This window comes from Girardinichthys multiradiatus, chromosome 2 (assembly GCF_021462225.1).
Source record: "Girardinichthys multiradiatus isolate DD_20200921_A chromosome 2, DD_fGirMul_XY1, whole genome shotgun sequence".
NCBI classification, from domain to species: domain Eukaryota; kingdom Metazoa; phylum Chordata; class Actinopteri; order Cyprinodontiformes; family Goodeidae; genus Girardinichthys; species Girardinichthys multiradiatus.
Genome location: NC_061795.1, coordinates 470,838 through 492,309, shown reverse-complemented (window position 1 = coordinate 492,309; position 21,472 = coordinate 470,838). Strand labels below are relative to the sequence as shown.

Sequence of the window (21,472 nt, the reverse complement as noted above, 5' to 3'; positions counted from 1 at the left end):
ATTTTGGCTCTTCCTCGGCTGACCCATTTGATATAAATATCCGTGTCTGAACTCCCAAAACGAGAACGCTCGATTTAAAAACTAAGCTAAAACGGAGCACTGACTGAAGGAGACCCAGCCACTGCGCTGCTCTAGATAACATGTTCCACAACGAGAGCAGCAGTGTGGATGGTTCAAGGAGTTTGAAGACCACCAGTTAGAGAAATTCATACAGAAGCTAAATCTAGAGTCACCTGAGTACTGCCAATTAGGGCAGAGATAAGATGTTGTCCACTGATGTTTGACTGATGGTGCTAGACTATGAAGAAAAATGGAAGATCTGGCAAATTTCTAATTAAAATGTAAGAGTTTAATAACAACAGGGAGGCAGACAGACAGAGAAGCTGCTTTAAATGTAGAACAGTGGAGCTTAATGGTGCATCTCATTTCGCTAAATTGACATCGATGTCAGCACATACACAAGGTCAAAGCCTGTGTGGGTGCTGTAATGTTAGTGTTAGCCTTGCAAAATTTGGAGTATTGGAACGTTATATGCTACAGCTGAAATAATGACTCATTCAGTTTGCTGATTAATGTATTTCACAAGGGTCAGGCATAAAAATGTATTTAAAATGATCTCAACTGCGGCAGTAAATGCATTTCTATGATACAATGACATTCCAGTTCAAGTGTAAGCGATTGTAACAGGAAGCCTCATATGGAGCATGCCATAAAGTAACAGATGATATAAAAAACCTTGACATTTTTAGGTAACTTTATAAAACAAATTTTTAACACAAAGTGCTTTTTGGGTAAACCACAGAAAAAAACCCAAAGCAGCAGATAAGGCTAAGATACCACATCTAACACACAATGTCACAAAAAGAAATATTCAGGATTTTTTGTCCCAGAAACCGATCTGAGTCAGTTAAGATGACTTATTTTCTGAAATCGTCCCAGTCAGATACATCACCAAAATGAATGACATGTAAGTTACATTTAACCCGACCTATACAGCTGATTAGGATGCCTCCAGGGCCCATCACAATGGGAGGAGACCCCAAGGAAGACCCAGAATTCACTGAAAGGACTGTAAAACCCGTCTGGCCTGGGAATGCTGTGGGATTCCCTCGAATGAGCTGGAGAATTTTGCAGGAAATGGTCGGAAAAGGAGAAAGGATCCAGTGAGTCACATTTGTGATGACAAAATGGCCTTGTTGATGTCAGAGGAGAGCCGGCAGATTCCTTAAAAATGATAGAACAGAAACAGTAGCTCAAATAACCACTCATTAAAACCAATGTATGCACAACACATCAAACATTTAAGCAGATGGTCAGAGCAACAGAAGATGGCATTGGCAGCTACTCCTGTCAGCTAGAAACAGGAGACTGAAGCTACAGTTTGTACAATGTCACCAAAATTGCATAATGACAGATAAGTTCAATCAGCCTAGATTTCAGTTCTGTGAATTTTGCATAAAAAAACATGAAAGTATGGATCTATCCTGCTGCCTTGCACCAATGGTTCAGGCTGGAGGTGGTGGTGTAATGATGTGAGGAATTTATTTTGGCAGATTTTAGACCCCTTTGTTACCAATTAAGCATCTTTTAAACGATGCAGCCTACCTGATTATTGTTGTCAACCATGTCAGTCCCTTTATGACCTTCTTCTGGTGGCGACTTCCACCAGGTTGATGCACTGTGTCATATTAGCTCAAATCATCTCAAGCTGGTCTCCTGAACATGACAAAGAGTTCCCTGGCCTTCATAGTGACCAGATCTCAATCCAATAGAACACCTTTGAGATGTTGTGAAATGTGAGATTCGCATCATGGATTTGCATCTAACAAATCTGCAGCAACTGTGTCATGCTACCATGTCAATGTGGGCCAAAATCTCTGAGAAATGTTTATAATTTATCTCTGCCATGGAGACTTAAAGCATTTCTGAAGACAAAAGGGGGTCCAACCAGGTAATGGTATGGTCTACCTGGTAAAGAACCTGGTAGGTGTATATTAATCTCTACATCACTTATTTGACAGAGGTGGTTTGAGAACAGGGAGAAATGGCCAAATCAACAGGTAGTCACTTAATCATTTAGAACAGAAGAAATATAACCATTAGGGTTTTCGGCAGCTCATAGTGTAGCCCAACTTTCAATGTAGCAGCCTGCTACACTGAAAGATGTCACCACTACGCTGAAATTAGGTCGATACGCTCAGTTTTTATGAGCGTATCTCCCTTTGACTGACATTTGGGCTCCCTCCGTGTAGTTTTTATGTCGGCCATAGCGCATGCGCTGAGTCTGTTCCAGCTTCCTTTCACCCTATGACCGACCGCTAACCGCTTATTTGTTCAAGTATAAAACGAAAGACCAGAAAGAAATGACAATGGTTGCTATTTTATCCAATCAACAGTCACATTGTTAAACATGGACAGAGCAGTAAAAACAGAGATCTCCATCTTGAACAAAATAAAATACTGCAACAGGATATCCTCTTGTTTTAGCAGTTTATATTCCTTAAACTTAAATTATATAAAGTGAAGTTAAGTTAACCAATCTGTGAGTCCATGAGGGTGAACTGGTGCCTTTTTACTCCCCGTCAGATCAATAGAGGTTGACATGAAAAAGTTCTTATCCTGTTCCCAAACTCATTTGACTAATGAGAGCTCATTCCTCTCCTAGGATGGGCAACATTGTGTGTGCTTAGGGATACAACAGGGTGAAGTGACTCGGAAAATTAAACAAGCTAATACAGACATGACTGTCTCCATCCTCATTTCAGCCCTCTGTGGCAGAGGACAGCGAATCAGATCTAAGGGTCCAGTTGGTTGTTTTTGTAATCTAGAAGTGTCGAGTTACTGCGGAGTCACTGCTCCTGACAAGCATGAAGAGCTCTTACAGCAAAGTCATTAGTGTTACATAAATATATTTAGGTGTTTCTCATATAGATATATCATTGTAATACATTTCACATCTCCAGTCTGCTGTTTGCAGCGGCTGATCAACTCAAACCATAAACACGACATCCGCTGTGATTAGCTCTTGTTTGATTATTGTCTATTTATCTCAAACGCAAATAATAAATTAAACAGATTCTTTGGCTGCAGCTGATTTACAACGGCAGCAGGAAGCCAACGCTTAGTTTCTGATGCTAATCCTAGTCCTGTGATTTAAAATACTAAGCTGCTAAGCCAGCTAAAGCTCTGTTAGGTCAGTAGCAGCTAGCTGTCAGTCTCTCTAGGAAAATAAAACATAATAATGTATGGAAACCCTGCTGTGTTCAAAGTGGTCAATGTGCCTGTTGGTAGTTTCAACATGTTGCTAGTTCTTTTGAATAATGTATCAGATCCCTGTTTGTTGTGGCAGAGCAATCTTCCTGGAGATCTTTGCCTGTCCACAAAAAAAACAAAAAAAACAACATGAATTGTCGTGATTAGGATATATTCATTTCCTCACAATTACATAAAAATAGTAATAGGATTAAACAAAACTCAAACAAAAAAGAAATATGTGGAACAATTTCACTTTTCTACTCCGGCTTACATGTAAAGCTTTGATCTGCTGATTCTGATTCCACTTAAAGCGAGTTGGGCATGGCAAGCAGGTAAAAACACAGGAGGCCGAGTTATAGGCCCAGGTGGAGGTACATCATCAACAGCATTGTTTTTAGTTTGGTGTGGGTGATCATTTCACACTTTGAGCTGCCAAGTTAAATGGCATTAATAAACTAAGGAATACTTAATACACAAGCAAATAATATATCTGTTCCTCCAGTTAAGCTACCATAGTGGTGGTCATGGCAACCTGACGTATACCAAGTATGGTATTGTACTCTCCTCTCTGCTGCATGTCTGCTGGTTATTTCATCTAGCCATCCAGCAAGCATTTACACTGGATTAAACTGTGACTTTGTGGAAGCAGCATTTATCAGTCATGCTAGTAGCGTCACGTCCAACATGATGGCTCATCCATAGAGATGATGAGAGATGATTGCCAGCGCAACTTCTACACCTCTTAAACAGCCTTTCAGTGCAAAGTCAGACAGCATTACATCTGTAACTACAGCATTTTAATGTACTCGTACTCGTCTTCTGCTTTATCCGGGACCGGGTCGCGGGGGCAGCAGACTCAGCAGAGACACCCAGACGTCCCTCTCCCCAGACACCTCCTCCAGCTCCTCCAGGGGGAGCCCAAGGCGTTCCCAGGCCAGCCGAGAGACATAGTCCCTCCAGCGTGTCCTGGGCCGTCCCCTGGGCCTCCTCCCGGTGGGACGTGCCTGGAACACCTCCAGAGGAAGGCGTCCAGGAGGCATCCGGTATAGATGCCCGAGCCACCTCAACTGGCTCCTCTCGATGTGGAGGAGCAGCAGCTCTACTCCGAGCTCCTCCCGGATGGCCGAGCTCCTCACCCTATTTCTACGGAGGAAACTAATTTCAGCCGCTTGTATCCGGGATCTCGTTCTTTCGGTCATGACCCAAAGTTCATGGCCATAGGTGAGGGTAGGAACGTAGACCGACCGGTAAATCGAGAGCTTTGCTCAGCTCTCTCTTCACCACAACAGACCGGCACAGCGCCGCCATTACTGCGGCAGCCGCACCGATCCGTCTGTCGATCTCCCGCTCCATTCTTCCCTCACTCGTGAACAAGACCCCGAGATACTTAAACTCCTCCACTTGAGGCAGGAACTCCCCTCCAACTTGAAGAGGACAAGCCACCCTTTTCTGGTCGAGAACCATGGCCTCGGACTTGGAGGAGCTGATCTTCATCCCAGCCGCTTCACACTCGGCTGCGAACCGCCACAGCGCATGCTGTAGGTCTTGGCTAGAGGGGACCAGCAGGACCACGTCATCAGCAAAAAGAAGAGACGAAGTCCTCTGGTCCCCAAACCAGACCCCCTCCGGCCCTTGGCTGCGCCTAGAAATCCTGTCCATAAAAGTTATGAACAGGACCGTTGACAAAGGGCAGCCCTGCCGGAGTCCAACATGCACCGGGAACAGGTCCGACTTAGTGCCGGCAATGCGGACCAAACTCCTGCTCCGCTCGTACAGGGACCGGATGGCCCCTAATAAAGGGCCCCCGATTCCATACTCCTGGAGAACCCCCCACAGGGCATCACGAGGGACACAGTCGAATGCCTTCTCCAGGTCCACGAAACACATGTGGACCGGTTGGGCAAACTCCCATGAACCTTCGAGTACCCTGTAGAGGGTATAGAGCTGGTCCAGTGTTCCACAGCTGGGACGAAAACCACACTGCTCCTCCTGAAGCCGGGGTTCGACTATCGGTCGGACTCTCCTCTCCAATACCCTGTTTTTGCCTTTTCCGCCGTCCGGGTCGTGGCACGCTTGGCCTCACGGTACCCGTCAGCCACCTCAGGAGTCCCACAAGCCAACCACAGCCGATAGGACTCCTTCTTCAGCTTGACAGCATCCCTTACTGCCGGTGTCCACCACCGGGTTCGAGGATTGCTGCCGCAACAGGCACCGCAGACCTTACAGCCGCAGCTACGGGCGGCAGCATCGACAATAGATGTGGAGAACATGGTCCACTCGGACTCTATGTCTCCAACATCCCCCGGAATCTGGTCAAAGCTCTCCCGGAGGTGAGAGTTGAATACATCCCTGGCCAAGGGGTCTGCCAGACGTTCCCAGCAGACCCTCACTATGTGCTTGGGCCTGCCAAGTCTGTCCGGCTTTCTCCTCCTCCAGCGGATCCAACTCACCACCAGGTGGCGATCAGTGGACAGCTCAGCCCCTCTCTTCACCCGAGTGTCCAAAACATGCAGCCGAAGGTCTGATGATACGACAACAAAGTCGATCATTGACCTCCTGCCTAGGGTGTCCTGGTGCCAAGTGCACTGATGGACACCCTTATGTTTGAACATGGTGTTCATTATGGACAATCCGTGACTAGCACAGAAGTCCAATAACAAAACACCGCGTGGATTCAGATTGGGGAGGCCATTCCTCCCAATCACGCCTCTCCAGGTGTCACTGTCGTTCCCCACGTGGGCGTTGAAGTCCCCCAGCAGAATAATGGAGTATCCCGGGAGGGGCACTATCCAGCACCCCCGACAGGGACACCAAGAAGGCAGGGTACTCCGCACTACCACTCGGCCCGTAGGCTGAAACGATAGTCAGAGACCTCTCCCCAACCTGAAGGCGCAGGGATGCGGCCCTCTCATCCACTGGGGTAAACCCCAACACAAGACTGCTGAGCTGGGGGGCAACAAGCAAACCCAACACAGCCCACCGCCTCTCCCCGTGGGCCACTCCAGAGTAGAAGAGAGTCCAGCCTCTCTCGAGGAGATGGGTTCCAGAGCCTACGCTGTGCGTGGAGGTGAGCCCGACTATTTCTAGTCGATATCTCTCGACCTCCCAAACCAGCTCATGCTCCTTTCCCCCCAGCGAGATGACATTCCACGTCCCTAGAGCCAGCCTAAGCATCCAGGGATCGGGCCGCTGAGGTCTCCACCTTCGTCCGCCGCCCAATCCTCTTTGCACCGGTCCCTCACGGTTCCCCCTGCAGGTGGTGGGCCCACTGGGGGATGGTCTCGCGTCTCTCTTCGGGCTTGGCCTGGCCGCGTCCCGCGAGGAGCAACCCAGTCACCAGGCGCTCTCCGACGAGTCCTGACCCCAGGCCTGGCTCCAGGGTGGGACCCCGGCTCCGTCGTATCGGGCGACGGCACGTGCCTCGATTTTGTAGTCGTCATAAGGGGTTCTTGAACTGCTCTTTGTCTGACCCATCACCTAGAGCCTGTTTGCCATGGGAGACCCTACCAGGGGCATTTAAGCCCCAGACAACATAGCCTCTAGGATCATTTGAGCACACAAACCCCTCCACCATGTTAAGGTGGCGGTTCAAGGAGGGGGGTTAATTTTAATGTTTCATAGTTAAAAACACGTAACGTGATTAAAGTACTGAGCTGTGGTGATAATATTCCCTCTGAACCCCAAGTTATATGCCAATCAGTGTAGTGTGACTAGGTGAATGTGACCCTGCTGTAAAGTGCTTAGAATAGTCAATATGACTTGACAATTGCTAAACAAACAGACTGAACTGTAGAAATGGTAAATTGGCTCAGTCTGCCTAACTTGTGACCCCAAAACTACAATATTTGGTGTTTGATGCAGGTATTCTTTTCTTTTAATATAGAACCAATATAAATATTTATCAATACATTTAAAACATGATTTCAGAATACATTTTTAAAACTGTCAAATATCTCTAGTTTGTTTTTCGTTTTTGGAAAAGTGTTTAGGGTTGCTCGAGAAAGGTTTCAAACAAGACAGGATCTGAACTCCATCCATGACCAGGTTTTATTACGTTTTTTTTTTTTTTATTCTCTGCAGCTGCAGCCTTTTTTAGTCCTAGTTTCTGTGTTTTGTCTGTTTCCATGTAGACTTTGTGCTAAGGCAGGTTAAAACACTAAGGTGTTTTTTTTAGTTTACTTTTGATTGCTATAGTGGCATGTAGTACACTAACAATACATATTTAAAGTCAAGTCAACATCAACATTATTACATGTATTATTACATCCTTTACATTTTGCTTAGTGAGTGCATGTAGAACTCACTCAAGGGCCCTAGCTGCACACATTCATGAGCTCCGGTCTTTTTTCAAAATAAATCACACTACTTAATATACATATGAATGCATATTGTTGTAAAGAAACTGTTCTGTAATGATGTACTTGGCCACCATCAGGATAACTTTGTGTATCTGGCCTGTTGTTGACAGAGACTCATTCAAAATGCAATTTATACAGCATGAGAGACCTGAAATATATTCAACTTCCGATTAAAATCTTGCAAAGACTAAAATTATACCACAGGGCACGGATTTAAATAAATGTTCTTTTACATTAATTCCTATGACTGGGCTCTGCCAAAGCCCAACATTGTTATCTCTATATAAGCCACAGCCTCATAAATCAGGACAGCAGAGCGTAAGCCTCAAGACTGTCAAGCGCTTATGAACTTTTAGTCATTAGTGAAGAAATTTCCACCTGGTTTAACAAAAGACTCATTATCTTCAGTTTTGACACATTTAGAGAACCAAAGGAATGAGAGAGATGAGGAAAGAATAGGACAGCAAGAACTGCCATTGAATGGGTTGTAGCGCTTTGGTATTTCAGAAAGTCCAGCTTTATACAAAGATGGCAAAAACTCAAAGTTTCAGTTTTAAAATTACTGAAAATCCTCACGCTTCTCTTAGTTTGGGTCCCTTTATCCTTTAAGGGCTTATTTGTCCCTCAGTGTCCATTGCTGTTGACAACGAAATCCACACACAATCACAAGGGTAACTGCACAGGCTACTCAAGCTGAAATATTATTACACCAGGATGATTTTACTGTTTTGCAGTAATGTTTCATATTTATTAAAAACTTATTTGAAGTAAAGGAATTTAAAGATTATGTTGGCCTTTCAAAATAAATCTTTTACAAATAAATGCCAAAATATGTCATAGTTTAGATTGTTTTTATACAAATTTGAAGGTATGCCTTTCTAAAGAGAGCTTAACTTTAGTCTTCAAAATAAAAGCCACAATATGTCATACAGCAGATTTTTGCAAAGGTACCACACTATTAATGAAACTAAAACCAGTGACAGAAAAATGATTATGTTGATCTATTAAAATAAAGCTTACAAATACTGTTTAAAATCAGCCTTAATATTTGATAGTTTCTATTGTTTCAAGTCTAGGTTCCTCATTAATAACTGAACTAAGCCAGTAAAGAAAAAGATGCTTTTTATAGTAAATCTGTTAATATGTCATAGTTTATAAGTGAAGGTTCTGCATTATTAAAAAACTACAGAAGTTATGAAAGATGCTTGTTAGCCTTTCAAATTAAAGCTTAAAGATACTCTTCAAAATAAAAGCCTAATTGTTTCATTGAATACATTACTGAGCATTTAGGTTCCACATTACTTATGGATCTCAACTAGGCGTGTAAAAGTTTTTATCGTGGCCTATCCATTGTTTTGAAAAGTATTCAGCCCTAACACTGATGAATACTTTTCAACATAAAGGTTTTGGTTTTTTATGGTTTGGTTATTACAAAGGTAGAGTCCAAACTCCTAATGGGCTTTAAACACCTAAACTAATGTATATCAGGCCTAACCGTGACAACTAATAATATTACATGCACCAAGTGGAAGAAAGCATGTCTTCATGAATTCCTCTGGTTTTATTTTAAGATGTAAAGGAGCAGTAAATAATCTGAGCCTCAGTGACAGAAGCACACAGACTGTCAGGCTTGACTGACCACCCTGAAAGTAAAGAGAAGCATAAAAATGCAGGAAGGGGTGCTGGTAAAAAAAAAAGGGGCAGCATGAGAATATTGGCAAAGCGTCATGGTCTCTTAGAGTCTGGTCCACGGCATGCCAAGTATGACATCACCAGTACCCCACGTTCTCTGTCCTAACCCAATCTAAAGGCCCAAAGAAGGACAAAGGGGGTTCAAATGATACACTCAACATCTGCTGCCAAACACCGAAATGCATCAGATTTCTGTTTTAAACCCACAAAAACAGCTCCTTCATATTTTAACGGCCTTCACCAACATACATATTTTCTATAAAACAGATCATATTAAGTTTCTGATGTCATATTTCTTACATTTTCTGCATTTCCCTTAATCTTTTCAGGGAAGTAAATTCCAAAAAGCTATTTTTCCCTTATATGGGCAGTTAAAAGAAATTTTAACCATGATGCAATACACATGCAGACACATTGGTAAAAAGGGACAGTTCTCATTTTCATGAGGCAGAATGGTTATAAACTGGCTGTCAAAAAAAAGTCGGCAAACAGGAGGACCTCATTCATCACGGCAACAGACAAGACGGGGTCTCTGGGTCAACTACATCCAGGTGAGGGACAGGACAGGTCTGAATAATACCTGTCTGCCCCCCAACACACACATACTCACCCACACACAAGGACAGCATATTACTTCAGTGTTAGGAGACATAAAACGGTGAACAGATGAATCTAGAAGATTTCATTTTCAAATATTTTAGAGCCTTTAAAGGGCATCTTAAGCTTAAGAGAGAACAAACAGGGGAAATGCTGAGAAAATGCTCTTTAAAACTCATAGGCTTATAAATTGGCAGGATGTTGTTTTTTTCTCCTTCAGTTTTGTGGGCTGCAGCTCCTGTGAGAGACGTATTGGCCTTCAGTGATTTATTTACAGCTTAAGTTTACGTTCAGGGTGTGACTTTATTTTACTGGCTGGTTTTCTTGGTAATATTTGATCAAAAAGCAGGCAGAGGAGCTGAACTGAACATGCTATAATGAAGCAGCTGCCCATGTTGGAGCTAAAGTCCACATATTTTATGACCCAAACAACCTAAAACAATTAAAAGTATAAACCATAAAAAAGTTACAATCAGACTTTTCTTTGTTTTTCAATGCAGTAATTATAAAATGCACTTTTCTGACTCAGAAGACCCTTTGGAGCAATGCTCTCTTATGCCCCTTTTCTATTGGTACCTACTCAGCGCGGTTCGTCTTGGGTCAGCTTTACTCTGCACGGTTTGGACCATTCCCCATTACAACTAGGTAAGTAAGTATCGTCAAAAGCCTGATGGCACCACAGTCCAAAAAAGTGTGTGATGTGATTTGTAGTGACACAAACAAAACAACAATGGAGGACCTGCTGCTCAGACTATGACTGTAGTCACGCTAAGATTCAAATGAGAACCAGAGAAGGCTGCAGAGTGTGCAGGCTGCATGTCACAATGCCTATTGCCAGATAGATTTTGAGTTGCACGCTAAAAATGTCAAAGGTAATTGTGAAGTTAAAAATAAAATAAATCCATTCTTATCAGCTTTGCTTATGTTGCCTTTTTGACACCGATCCCTTTGAGGACTGGGTGTGTCAGGGACACTGGATACACACTGACATTCCTGTAAGCAGATGATGGTGGATAGAGAGGTGGAGGATGGGGGCTCTGGGAATAACTTCTGATGAAGAGATCAATATTTCCTGCTGCTCTGCACCATGAGAAGGGAGCAATGCTAGACATAGAGGCATCACCCCCTCGCTTTGGTTCAATATGGCTGCACTCAGCACAAACTGCCTGTCTGCTGTGTGACTGCTCTCTCTGTATGCTCAATGGTTTATCAATTGGTGTCTGCCCATTCAAAATGCTTGTCAGACAGCCTTAGTGCATGTTTCACTCAAAATTAGATTTACAGTTCTTTACTTTCTCATGCTCTCTTTCATTCAGTAATATTAGTTTACATAATTTATATCTCAGCTGTTTCTATACATCTTTGGAACAACATAGAAATGTTTCAGCGTCCTTGTCTCTCTCCATGTCAGCTGCATACCTTACATTTTGCAAAAGGAGAAAAAACAGTTTTCCAACTATCTCTGAATATCAAATTATAGGAGGCAAAGTGCACACCTGGGCCTTCGCAAAAATGAAAATCTTTCCATTGTCAGGAAGACAGAGGTAACATCTGCGAAGAAGGAGACAGAGATCTTGTCATGCAGAACAAAGCAGAGATAGGAAGTGCACAGAGGCACAGACTGTGGCAGAGCTGCTTCGCCAACTCATGACGAGATTTTCCTCTGAAAAACACACTGTGATCTCAGGGTTTGTCGGGTACACAGCTGAGAAGAGGAGGGGCTCAAATGGCGAAACACCCTTGTTCTGCATAAAATTATTTTGAACACCGCATGGATTTTTCTGCATATATGTGTATTTTCTCTCACTCTGTTCTGTTGCCTCTCCTGGCGTATTATACTGCTGGATATTGTGACAAACAAGGAGGTGCAAAACACCGCAAAGACAGCTCACTGCTGCATTTTCCGGGCCTGTACCTCCCCTCTCCTCTCTCCATTGTTGTCGACCAATCCCTGGACTCTCGCCTCAGCAGCCACGTTCTCTGTGCCCTTTCTGCATACGACTGGCTCTACCATGGTTTTTAGATGAACTAAACTTAAATATTAGGAGACGTATTTTTATATTATGAGAAAATTTGCAACTACAATGCTGTAGATGATGATGTAGCTTTGACAGCATAGCTTTGCTGCTCACTCTGATTTAACTATGAAGGGTTTTAATACAGTATGTTTGAATAACAAGGGAATGTTTATGGTAACGTTTTGTATGTTAGTGTTCATTTTTCCTATCTGACTTAACACATACATCTCATTGATAACCCTACAGCATTTGTGACTGAGTCCACTTCTTCAAGTTGTTTGATTACTTTATTTAGTTAATAACAGGGATCAGTATATGTTTAAAATTACTCTTTTCATTGCTGTGTTTATCTGCACCCATTCCTCCATAAACTTTGACTAGATTCCCTTTCCATGCTGAAAAAATCATTTCCAACAGCATGATACCACCACCATCCAGTTTCATGGTTCAGATTCAGGGTGATGTGCAGTGTAAATTTGCACCACACATATGCTCCTTTTCCATTAGTACCTACTCTACTCAACTCGGATTGGGTTGGCTCTACACTGTTTGGTTCATTTTCTATAACAATTGAGTACCATTTGAATGTGGGAAGAAGGGCCAGAGAAGACTGCAGGCAGACAAAGCACTGGATAGGTACAGGAGAGAGAGGGAAGCCATGGAGCCACCAAGCTGAAGTGTACGAGCTAGAAGATGTGTGAGGGTAGGCTAACATTATACAATGCTAGCTTGCTATAGAGGTCATATACAAGATATATAAGACCAGTGTACAATGATTTGACGCTTGAAGATATTAGTTATTAAAATATGCTGTGACTAGTATCGCTGCCTCCTAAAAATAGTAAAGGTTCCACATAACTGATACTAATAAAAAAGCTTAAAAAGCGAGTAGAGCCGTATCGAACCGCGCTAAAGTAGGGACTGTTGTTTTATATATAGGCTAAATGGTAATGGGCTCAATACAAATGCACCCTATGCTTTGTTAATTTTATTTGTAAAATATGTTGATAACCATGTATTATTTTAAATTTACTTCACATTATGTACCAGTTTGTGTCGCATAAAATCCCTACAAAATGTGAAAACGTTTAGTGGGTATGATTAGTTTTGGAAAGGAACTGTATATGACAAGACGTTTGGGGGCAGTACTGAATGTAATCCTTGTCATGTCTGCTAATATACTTTAGGCTGAAGCGGTGGGAAATGCAACCGCCACATCAGCAGCTCAGAAATCAAAAAGACTCCACTGGAGCCCACAGTACAAATAAAGGGGGAATGGGTGAGATTAGTCTTTATCCCGAGGCTGCAGAGTATCAGAAACAGTCTGACTTCACTACATAGTGAAAATATATTAGTGATTTGTAGATACTGTACGGTACATAATAGATCATCAACTAAACAGGGTTATTGCTACTAATACTCTTTGTCTATTATGTTAATCGTAAATGTTAAGGTAACTTCATATTGTTTTGTTCCATTGCAAACCGTTTTCTCCACACTGATCAGAGTGCACTCTCTCTGTGAGCAAATTTATTTAAAAAAGATATAATTGCCTAACCAATGTGAAAATGTCTTAAAATGTAAAGACATCAACGTAAAGACAACTATTTATATCAAAATATTTTTAAAAGATGTTAGCATTGCTTAGATGGGCTAACCAACCCTGATTTTTTTGTATCTTTGTTTAGGCTAAATTTGTAGTTTGAGCTAAAAATAATTTCTTTCATTCTTTCTTGGGCTAAATACATACAAAGACCAGCTAACCTGCAACCTAGTGTACATAGTAAACATCCAATAATAATTATGACAAACTTTGATTTATGATGTTTCCAAACACCCAAATTGAAAGTAAGATGGGGATTTTTACTTTTGTATACTGTTGTTTCCATAAGTACATTAATGAATAATAATAATGTCAAAATACCTCTGAATTCAGTTATTGTGCAATATATAGCAGTACAGTGGCACTATAATGTAACTGTTGTTGCAAAGTAGCCTTTTTGATAATATATGTCGTTTTTAATGCAGTATTTGTTTTGGTGAGGCTCTCTGTGTAGGCAGGTATTGTTTGTAACCAGAAAGGCTGCGATAAATTTAAAAATAAAATTCTTCACTTTTATCATTATGCCAAAAAATTGTCCATTCCTACTGCTATTTCACTTTTGAGATTGGAGTTTGCAGAGACTTTAGAAGTTTAGCTGTTACCTGCAGCCTTTTGGAAGACACCAAGAGGGTTTTCTGTTGCAGGTAAGATGTTAACTACAAAACCCTTTTAACAGGACCTCACAAAGCCCTACACTTTACCTCAGATGGTACAAATAATGTGTTTTGTAGTAGATAATGTATATGCAATTGTTGTTTAATGTGTTGGGTGAGGCTGTGAAAACGTATTATTAAACAAAAACTCTAGCATCTTGCAGAATGGTAATTGCAGAAGAATGGTGCAGACAGTTCATTGAGCTCTATTTCTTAAATTGTTTTTTGTTCTCCTGGTCCATCTTACAACGCAACCTGCTCACAGTGTTTCTGAACACAGTTTGGCTAAGGTGATTCTCTTATCTAAACCAAGCAGGTAGGGAACTCAGCGTCCGGTAGCAACATAGAAGCTGCCATCAAAGTCGCAAATGTTATGCTAGATGTCTGCCTTTAACAAGTCTGCCATGCTGCTGGGTGTGTGGAGTGCAGATGCTTCAGTTTAAGAGTCAGGTTTAAGGGAGGAGTGAATGTGATTACGTCTGTATGTGAGGAGTGGTGAAGTATATTTGTACAGTGAGCAGTAGTAGTATCTTAACAGTATACAAGCTGGTTAGAGAACTTTGTTACATAAGAAAATTGATTTTTTTCTACACTAAACTGTTCTAACAGAACGATAAAGAAGCCGCTTCCAGCAGATTTCAAGTGCCCCATTTACATAATCTAGCTGGTTACTGTTTGGCAAGCCATCTAATGGACCCATTCAAGTGTTTACCCCATGACACAAGTCGGCTAATACTTTAGTAAGACGGCCTAATGAAGAATGAGAACAGTCACAGAGGTCTGCAATCTCAGGCTATGCCAAGTGGTCCAAGGAGAGTCATGAGGGTGGCAATGTCTTTATAATGGTCAGCAGCGTCACCAGTCACATAGCAAAAGAGTGTGCGAGCTGTCAGAACACAGGATTTGTCATTAGCACCTAATTTTCTCTAAATCACAGCCTCAGACACATTTAAAGCTGGATGGCAGATAACCTGTTGGAAATTTATTTTCTTTTTACAGACCCAGGTTCAAAAACATGCTTCAGTAACAGCTGAGAGTAAGAGATAGAATAACACGCAGTTAAGCTTGCTATTGCAAATAGTAAATGTATTATTGAACAGAGAATGAGTCTGCTTAAATTATTAACTGAAAAAGGGAAAAGCTCAGGTCAGGTCACCTGGTTTCCAGGTGTGACCTGGTGTTGGTCTAAACAATAAATCAGGGAATCAACTATAAACTTTTCCCTCTAATGTTTTTCTTTGTAAATGGAGAATATGTGCTGCTTTGAAGTGTGGTTTAACCAAACAAACAGATGCTCAGTCAGTCCAGTGGCCCTCCTCCATCTGTTAGATTGGTAGTTCTGTCCATGCTCTCTTTTCCTGTCCCTGAAACTCCCATTCACTCTAAGAAGTCCTAATACACCTTGATAAGGAATAACCACCTGCCTAAGAGAGTGTTGGTTCCCCTTTTGCTGCTAAAACAGCATTGACCCATTATGGCATAGACTCCTCTGGAAGGTCTGCTGTGGTATCTGTCACCAAGATGTTAGCAGCAGATCTTTAGATGCCGTACGTTGTGAGGTGGGGTCTCTGTAAATAATTTTTCCTTTATGCACTCTCCTGCTGAAAGAGACGTAAGTCATGAAGGAAAACCTAACCACACTGAATGGGCTACAGCTATGCTGCACCATACTCAAACTCTGATCCACTATGAAGTTTGGCACCTTTTTATCAGAACCAACATTGCCTTCAACATTGTTTTATACAGAGGCTTGCCTGTTAGTTTGGACCACAGAGGCCAGCCCTCTCTGCCAAAGTAGAGCAGTGACTCTGTCACTAGTTCATCACTGTTCCTACCTTAGACCACTTTTTATCAATACTGACCCATGCAGATCACAAACAACCCTAACAGATGTAGATGTCCTGAAACAGTTGTCCAGCTATCATAATGTGTCTCTCAAACTTACTCATATCCATACACGTACCCCTTTTTTCCAGCAACTAACACATCAACCTTTAGGCAACCTAAGGCCTGAAATATCCCACCTACTAACAGGTGCCATGATGAAGGGACAATCAGGGTTTTCACTTTATTTGTCAGTGGTCATAATGTAATGCCTGATTGGTGTATATTGGACTGGTGTGATTATGAAAAGCTAAAATAACACAAAGGCTTAGCATGAAATAAGAAGGTACTATATTTATCAACACTGGCTCTGCTTAATCATGGCCAGTGAAGAACATTTATCTTATTTTGGCATTTCAGAAATCAAGTCAGTTAATCTGGAAAACAAAGAGCTGGTTGCAGTCCTAGACGGTCAATGAGCTGAATCCATGTTTGTACAAGATTGCCCTGTTATTGTAATCAATCCTGTTTGACTAAGTTAAACTAGAATACAGAAGAAAGCAAACTGTTCCAACATCTGCAGCACCGTTGAAAGGGCCCCCAGTTAATACAAACCTTGTCTTTTACAAAAGACTCATATCTGTTTACACTGCATCTGACACCAAGGAGCATCTCCCTAAAAGGCCATCACCTACAGCAGTCGCTGCATTTAATGACACTCTTGGTTAAGTTGTGTGAAAACCTTCTAAATAATTTCAGCTTTTATTAAAAGATTGACCTCTGTGTTTTTCCGCAGGATTTAGGTCTAGGGGCTGAGACGGCCATGGATAACATTCCTCACCACAGTTCATGAGGTTAAGTGTTTTGGGCAGAGAATAATAGAAAGATTTAGATTGAAATGATCTAAACGTTTTTAATTTTATGAAGTTTGGTTTGTTTGTGTTGAACTCAGCTATCTGGGTGCTAGCAGAATATCTGCAGCACACGTGTTCAGGTTCTGTTCTGCGTTTGTATGTTTTTAAAGTTAAGACAAACTTTATTTAAAGGGTGATTTTAAACAGAAGGTTGATCATAACGCGCCCTCCGCGCTTATGCATTTTAACCCTTTTATTGACCCTGGTATTTTAAAAGGTGTGTGTTTGATTCTGGTGCTAAAGAATATTTAACAGAAAGGTTGTTAGTTTTCAGGCTAGTGAATAATAGTCCCTAAACATTATTTCACTAAATCTGATAACTAAGTAAACACCATTAAGCCCCATTTCTCCAGAAAGATTTGTCTCTTTTCCAAAATATTCCCTTAATATTTCTTCAAATATTATTTCAATAAATAAAGGCAGCTAATGAGACACTGTTGAGAAATGGGGCTCACACCAAGGCTACAAGAACAGCACTGGAGGTTCAAAGCCCGTTTAATAAAATGACAGAGAAAGTTCTGGACGGTGCAGTGGAGTTTAGCCCACCTCTACCTTACCTGTTTCGATACAGGATCACTCTCATTTCTGTTCACGAAAAAGACAGCCGGTAATCCTGGGTCTTTGGAAACCATGCTGTGGAAACTAAAGGGCTGCTGTCTCTTAGTGTTATTAAGGTAATACTTACTTGAAGGTAAAGTTACCCTGTTAAAAGTATAGAGCAGTGTGTCCGCTAAGCAGAGCTAGCTAACCCAGCTTAATGCCCGTCTTATTAGCCAGCTAACATTAGCTTTCAGTATTATTCTATATGGAGCAGAACTACAACATGTGATAATATTCCGCTCAGCAAACAGGCTTATTTAAACATGCCCCTACTAAATACTGATGGTATTTACTCAATATTTTAGTTTTCATCTTTCAGCACTGTGTACATCTGCCAAAATTATATTTTAAAATCACCAACTGTTTTAGCTGACAAAGACTTTCAATTTTATCTCACTACTTGTAACAAAACTAGTATTTAATTATTGATTTTTCTAAATCTATTTAGCTAAAAACTTATTTGGACTGCATTGTCATAAGTATATGAAACAACTAGCCGCCAATGCCTCAAAAGCAATCAATAAATGTCATAGGCCATATTATATCTGTAATAATCAACGTACTACTTTAGCAGCAGCAGCACAGTAATTGTTGCCGTTTTAAAAATAATTATTTCAGGTTTTATATTTTGGTTCAAACACCATTTAAAACCATACAACAGTGTTTTTTCTGCCAGCAGTTGGATAGACTCCTGTGGCAGACAATCCGTCATTTAGATGAGAAATATCACAGTGTTTATAATTCAAACCCAAGCCCCTAATTCTTGACCAAATAAAATTGGACCTTCATATTGGAAGACATCATCATAAAACTTAGCTTAAAGCCTATTTTTATCCACAATGTAAAACAAAGACTAATTTTCTCCAAGGAAAATACCACAAACAGCACTCATTCATTCACAGTTTACATCAGCGATTAAAAATAATCCTGCACACAAACAGACGCTTATTTAGATCCCTAACAAACACACAGAGTCTGGGTCAAAACGCCTTTGCTGAGTCACTGGAAACATTTGGTACCAGCAGACCCTGCAAAGGAAACTAGAGCAGCGTTATTACATGACGATAGCTCAATCGCATAGGAGGAGGAACACTGACTAATATGGAAAAATAGCAGCTTTGCTTGGCATCAGTCATCCCCTTGCAGACATCCTAAACACACACACACACACACATAAAAAGAGATGAGGATGGTGCAACAGCAGCAGCATCCTCCTCAGCTTGAATGAATCATCAGAAGAACAGTGATCTGTTTTAGAGTGCATACGATGGCTGCTTGCTTGTTTTAACCAAATTACATACCTCCCACCCTCACACTCCCATACACACTGTCTTCGTCTTCTTTCACTGCACTCAGGTCCGGATTTGCACAGTAATTTGTCCTGCCCCGGATAAAAACAACCACAGTGAGACAGACTTTGTCATTATGTTGCCAGCATGCCGAATGGAAACCATGGCAATGGTAGAAAAAAAATACAGCGGCTGTGGAAAGGGGAGTCAATGAGTTCATCTGCATCACCTGCGTGTGAGGTATTTCCACAGCCGCTCCAAGATTGTAGGGGGCACTAGGAAGTATTTAATAAGGGACCCAATTTCCAGTTAAGTTCATTAACCAACAGCCACCCAATAATCTCAGTTCTAAGTTGTCCAAGTTTGATTGTTTGCTTGTTGTTCATTAAACATCCCAAAGTCATGTCATGTTTTTCAAGTTCGATAATTAAACTGACTTAATCACAGTATGTGTTTAACAAATGATGACCATCAACATTAGAATAAGATAGGCATGAGTAGGGTTGGGCATCAAGTCTCAAGACTGGAAATGGAATCGTTCAGATTTTTAAATTTCAATTTATAGTTTTGACACCCAGTCTGTGGACTAGAAGAAGATGCTGCTGAACGCCAACGAACAAGAATCCGCAAGAAGTGTGCGCACAACCATGAACAATGTGCGGCGGAGATCAAAAGTGTGGTTTGACTTTTATTAAAAGAAATAACCACTCGGCTCTGCGCAACACTTGCAATAAGACTATATCATGCAAAGGAAGGTGCACGACCAACATGATTCGTGGTGTAGAAGTAACAGAGTCCCTCGCCTTTGACAAGTTTCTTCCGCTACCTCTTCCTCCGGCTCCAACACTCAGCCTAGCAAATTCAAATGATGCCCAACCGCATGAGCCAGTTAGTGGTACTAAGGTATATTAAGGATTTTAAAAGTTATGGATCCACATTGTTCCTACAGTTTAATAGTTTTTTAACAAGGGGCCAAAGAAAGTGGCTTATAAGAAAGACTAGTTTGACTGTTTGGAAATATTTCGGATGATGAAAAACGACTTGGAAACTAAAGGAGCCCAGCCCATTACTCTTCTTAAGATAACACTGTTTTAAAACCACAATAAGCAAGCTAAGTGCAGCCTATCTGTTAAGCAGCTGACTGTAGGCTCAACCTGAGCAGATAGACTGACTATCATATTAACTTACCCTTACTAACAATCATACTATGAATATATAGTTTTTTAACATTTTTAAAATTTGCTAATTGCTTTTTTAAATAGGTTTTTAAAACCTTAACCTTAAAGTGGGCTCATTCTTATGAAACTTAACTCCAGATTTGAGGTTTCACCAAGCCTGCTGCTGCTGGCTTGGTGAAACAAAGAACTGGCTTGGTTTGCTTGTGCCTTGGACCGGCTCTGGTTATCTCTCAGATTTGTTCAGCTTAGCTCACAGTGATTGACCAGGATTTACTTATTTCATGAAATCAAACGAAATAGAGTCAAAAGCACTAACATCCAACCTTAAACTATTTGATTTTTAAATGAATATTTTTAAAAAAGCAGTTATGTTCGTGTAAAAGCTTTGATCATTTGTTATGGGTCTGCTCCCTTACAGGCCCGGTGTCTCCAGTATTTTTACAGAGGAAAAATGGGTTAATGACGCTCTGCTTCTCTACCACCTCCATTAAGTGGATGAAGACGCGACCTGCCTAAATCCCATGGCTGAACCTGACATGCTCGTCCTTATGTCAGGATAGATTTAAGAGCTCTGATTGCTAAATGACTTTGTGCTGTCTCGTGCCCCAATTTCCTCTACTCTGCGAGAGCGAGAGAGAAGAACATTGCGCATAAAAGTAAAATATCTGCCTCCTGGATGCTGGACAATGTTGCGCAACACAAACAAGCAAAAAGAACCCACTGAGACGCAGTGCCTTGAGGACAGACGTCATGTCTGTGTGCAAAAAAGGGAGAAAAATCCGAGCAAAAATATGCATAAATAAATACCAGGGAAAAAGTGCGGCAGTCATAAGTGTCACAATAAAGGCGGAACAGTTTACGTACCGTTATGGATGATGAGCCACTTTCAGCGGAGAGTTGTGTGTGTAGAAACCGGAGAGAAATGTCGCCGCTACGTGTGATTGTCGGTCAGTGTGTGTGTGAGAGAGCGTCTGTACGTCAAGCTAGAGGCAGGAGGACCGAGGAGGAGATTTGGCACATTTGGAGAAGAACGCAGCGTGGTGGCGGAGCGCAGCGCAGCGCGCTGGGATGCGGCAACATCCGTCTGCAGGCAGCGGCGTGCGGAGCAACCAGGGAGGGGCGCACCAAGCACACACACACACACACACACTGCACCAGCAGTAACTCATTCACTGCCGGGCGGTGAGGCCGGCTGCACCTCAGCTGTACGCAGAAAGAGACAGTGTGCGACATCCAACCTAATAACAGCATTAGTTCTACAAATTGCATGGTGAGTATGTAAACTTGCATCTGCAATGAAATGACTGTGTGATATCACATGAATAATAATAATATTCGTATTAATTAATAGCTAATAACTAGACTCCAGGAAGGCATTTCCTCCAAATTCACTAAACACACTTAAGAATGTTTTTAGTGCAAATAAAAGTAAAATGGGACCAGATGTAAGCTGCAGTATCAGCTTCACAGTTCAACACAATCTGCAAAGGT

General features: G+C 41.6%; 1 protein-coding gene and 1 long non-coding RNA gene across 2 annotated transcripts in view; both read right to left on the bottom strand.

Moving 5' to 3' along the window:
• The window catches only part of map1ab (microtubule-associated protein 1Ab), a 109,089-nt gene that overhangs the window by 32,593 nt on the left and 55,024 nt on the right, over positions 1–21,472 (bottom strand). The window lies entirely within an intron of this gene.
• Positions 328–21,249, bottom strand: LOC124855362. Its single transcript, XR_007035067.1, has 2 exons — positions 20,846–21,249; positions 328–1,224 (listed from the first exon to the last, which is right to left on the bottom strand). It is a non-coding gene; the product is annotated as an uncharacterized LOC124855362 (long non-coding RNA).